The sequence below is a fragment of the Papaver somniferum genome, unplaced genomic scaffold, assembly GCF_003573695.1.
Source record: "Papaver somniferum cultivar HN1 unplaced genomic scaffold, ASM357369v1 unplaced-scaffold_81, whole genome shotgun sequence".
NCBI classification, from domain to species: domain Eukaryota; kingdom Viridiplantae; phylum Streptophyta; class Magnoliopsida; order Ranunculales; family Papaveraceae; genus Papaver; species Papaver somniferum.
Window position 1 is genome coordinate 9550748 of NW_020651082.1, and position 4520 is coordinate 9555267.

General features: G+C 37.6%; 1 long non-coding RNA gene across 1 annotated transcript; it reads left to right on the plus strand.

Annotated features, from left to right (window-relative positions):
* Window positions 1-596: 596 nt before the first annotated feature.
* On the plus strand, window positions 597-3920 carry LOC113345352. Its single transcript, XR_003358097.1, has 5 exons — window positions 597-885; window positions 1726-2040; window positions 2484-2630; window positions 3015-3351; window positions 3509-3920. It is a non-coding gene; the product is annotated as an uncharacterized LOC113345352 (long non-coding RNA).
* Window positions 3921-4520: the final 600 nt, after the last annotated feature.

Here is a 4520-nt window from a genome sequence, read left to right on the forward strand (position 1 = left end):
GGCCTTAGTGCCGAACCACGTAAATCCGTCTCATTTATATTTCGACACCTTACATTCAGCGTTAAACTTCATATGCTTTATATTTATACTTGATTCTTGATTTATTTCTTTATACAAACATTATTTATGATAATATTCGACTAGACAATGACAAGCCCGAAGGCTTCGAGTCGATGAATCGATATAATCATCCCATTACGCATACGACGTACAATTCTAGAATTAGGATGTATGCGAATATTGTTTGTGAACACGTGGATAGCTTCGTGATTTATGTGTTCACAAGTACATCTATGTGAGGTTAAGCAGTTTGCTCGATTGAAGAGTCTCTTCCGCTCGGTAATCTCGTCACTTCCTTAAAAGCCAACAAATTTTTTTGTCCCATCTACAATCTTATTTTATGGAAACCGCGGAGTTCAACCAGTGTTGTACCTAAAATGAACCGAAACTTAGAGCCATGGCCTCCTTGCTCACAAAGCCCTCAAAGAAACGGATCAAAGTGCTGCTGCCTTCTAAGGGGTAATTGGGTAATTTCAGTTCATCTTCCATCGTTTACATCTACGGCTACTTTACTCTCTTTCTGCTGTTGACTTATCCTCTTCTCTTCCTCATGTTTTTCCCACGGCCGCCGTCTGAAATCGGAAAATGCAAGGGAAGGAGCACTGGATCTTAAATTACAACAAGTGCAGATCATTTGATTGGACATAGGAAGAATGCAATTGAATTTAGATCTGTGTTTACGAAGAAGATCCTGCGACTGTAATGAAATTGGTGATGCTTGATAGGAGGATTTATAGCTAAAAGATATTATTATTATTATTCTGCTGCTGATTTACGTAGACAGAAGATGGTTACTGCTATGAGATTTTAGTTTCTCAGTTTTAGGTATGATTCAATTTGTGGTTATTTTTGATGTGAATTTTGGTGTTGATGTTTTGTGATCATTAGTCGATGAGCTTATGTACTTGATTTGAATCGTGTAGAATGCCAAACTGACTAGAAACCAACAGGTCAGTCTACTCTTCTTCACACCTTGATTTTCAAGTATCTCCATGATTGTTAGATGAAATGGTAAAAGCATACGACTATAACCTTAGGTCAAATTACAATCATTTATCCTAGGATCTCCATGGAATTATGTTTTAAGCCTAACCGCCAAAGCTCCTAAAGGTTGTACATGTTATTATTACAAATCCCCTAGATTTCCCCTTTTTCTTCCCTAGCAGTGTGACTTATCTTATTTTTTGGGGTCCTTTTGTAGCTTCAACCCTCGCTCCACCACTAATCTTGGTAACACTGCGTAATAGAGTAAAATTTGGATGATATCATGTGAGCATATCTGCAGTTTTCTTATAACTCATTGCAGTTCAGTTTTCTTAATTTATCGGAATATTGTCTGGGTCTTATAGACTTCAATGCAATCCATACATTGAGCATAACACATATAAAGTGCCTATACCCATCCATTGGAATCTTTGATAGGGTATATGTACCTTTGATCAGGATTAATGATTTTTATTTTTTTGAATTTGTCTTTGGCGTGTGCATCATTTTTCCCGTCCATGCCTCTAGGATGATGCTTTTTGAATTTCTTGAATATGTTAGTTTTATTTGAATTCTGTAGCGAGCTTAAGAATAGCAATTGGTATTACGGAATAAAATATTCCACAACTCTAGGTCCGTCACTAGCGATACTAACTTTGATGATCATAAAATTTGGTGCAGGGGAAGTATTTAAAGACTTTGAATTGATGGTAGTGCATATTATGTGGCTCCTTAAGAATTTTGACGGCATTACGGAGCAGAAGCTGATATCTGGAGTGTTGATGTCACTTCGTAGTGGAGTCCCACCCACATGGCAGTGTCAAACTGGAAATCAACACAGTGATGTCTAGTTTTACGTACTAATGGATCAGGGAATAAAATAGATAGCCTATTTGTGAAAAAGGTGCTCAAGTTGGTGCACATTTTATCTTCTCTGGGAATGTTTTTGAACCAAGAGCACTTGATGAACTTATTCCACACTGGAAACAACAACAGGTCAGTGTACTCTTCTTCATACCATGTTTTTACTATATTGATTTTAAAAAGTTTCCGTGATTTTTAGATGAAATTGTATAATATATGAATATAAGCGTAGGTCAAATTGCAATCATTTATCCTAGCATCCCCATAGAACTTTCTTTTAAGCGTACTCGCCAAATAGCTCCTACAGGTTGTAGATGTTATCAATCAAAATCCCCCTAGATTTGCTCTTCTTTTGCCTCCACCCAGTGAGACTTTTTTTTGGGGGATCCTTTTGTAGCTTCAATCCTGGCTCCACCACTGATCGTGGATGATATCATATGGGCATATGTGCAGCTGTCTTTTAAAAGTTCCATATGATGATATACACAAATAACAATGAGCAGCACTTCTGTTTTATTTTTTGTTGCAGTTCTAATGTCTGATACTGAAATTACCTTTTACTTTCTTTCTTCTAGGATTGTTGCTAAAGGAGCTGTTTGTAAGAAAAAGTTTCCAACCGCCGGATGACTTCAAAAATTGAGAAGCCCCGTTTTCTTATCCTTGGCGGAGATTTCGTGTATCAGCGGGTGTCTACATCAACTTTTGGTACTTTATTTCAGCAGGTTGTTACCGTTTACATTTTGCTATCCTTCATCAGTTTAACTTATGTATGGGATAATATAAAGATCTTTAATACACCTTCTAAAGTGATTTTGTATTATTAGTTATCTTTTTCTTTCAGTTAGGTTTTGTTTGATCTTAATATAATCCAGATGATGTAACAGTATATGTAAAAGATAAAATTAAAATTAAACAAACCTATTCATGGATTAGTCATATGGGTATTCAGTATCTGCATATATTGTGTCAAACACTTCATGCCTGTGTTGAGTTTAGATAACGAGACACATGTTTAGATCAATATTTCATAGATATGGACTTTTTTTTTTAATTTTTTTTATTTCCTTGAATTTTTTATCGTATTTTCTCACTTTTTGTTTATGTAGGAAACGGATCATTTGAAGGTGGCAGTAGCAAAGATAGTTGCTCATCATCCCTATGTCTTATTGGTAGAAAATTCAGTTACACGTTTCGCTCAAGAATACCTCTTTGAAAAAGACACATCTCTCGTTCTCAATATCAAGAGGCCTCTGTTAGACCATATAGCACGGTGCACAGATAGTTCCTTCGATTCATCATCTTTCGACTCAAAAACCGGGTTATGGTGAAGCATTTCACATGGAGAAGTTCCTTGAAGCACATGGGAGTGCTGGGCAGGGAGGAAAGAAAATGGTGAAGACATTTTTGTTATTTGAAGGGTGCCCCAAGCCATTGGGTTGCACTGTAAGTTTTGTAACTCATTTCAGTTCACTTTTCTTAGTTTGTCGGAATATTGTCCGAGTCTTGTAGATTTCAGTGCAATCCATACCTTGAGCGTAACACATCTAAAGTGCCTAGAACTGAGGTTCCATGCTTATACTTCAAATTCTTGTTGCTGAAGTAGGTACTCTCTGGATGCTGTCTGTGACAGGTGGTCGACAGGGCAGAACTTCTATTTACTGAAGTACTTAATGCTCTCCCGTAGATTTCAACAAAAAGAATAGGCACGTTATCAGTAAAGGTGGCATAATCAAGACGTTACATTGGAGATCTTGAAAAGTTGCTTCAGAAGGAGAAGGTAGAATTTGAGGTATGATAGTTTTTCTTATTTCTCAGGTCATGTCGGAGTTCGATTTCTTGCTGAAGTAAAAGGGATTTATTGCTAAACATGGAAAAAATGTGACCTTTCTCTCGTTACCCACTGTATTTTTCTGGCCTGATTGACATAGAATTATTTAGACCGTGAATATTCTCTTTCCTATTTTTTTGTTTCATTCACTGAACATTCTGTTTTTGCAATGACACGGGAATCTCTCCAGAAAGTTCTAAACAGGGGGGGGGGGTGTAAGGAAAGGGGAGATAACGACGGGTATACTTGAATTAATCGATTGCCATTCATATGTGTGGGACCACCAACTGAAACGTACAGCAAAATCAGATAGCAGCAGCCTCCAGGAAGGGCTCAACAGCTTTATACCAAAGCGTATGGAGGAGTCTGTAAATACTACAGAGAAGCTTGTGTCAACAAACTCAACTTCCAAGCAAGGTGGTAAAGATTCTCCCAGTTTTGACTCCACACTTAAAGATGCAAGATGTGATAAAAATTATCTGGAAGGAACTGGTGAGCAGGTGGATTCCTTTCAAAATCATAACACCACAGGGCCACATCTTTTATCAAGCTTAAGTTTAAATGCCCCAGCTGATCCTTTAGAAAATAAGATACATGTGGGGAGGGTAATCTCAGAAGGTCAGTTTCCGATTATCGCGAACCTCGATGCAGCATGGACTGGTGAAAACATGCCAGGGAGTACGATACTGGAAGTAAATGGTTCTGCACATACTGATTGGCAGCAGATTCATTGACCAAAGGCGGAATTAATATAGAGAGGTTAAAAGCGCTTCGAAGACCTGGG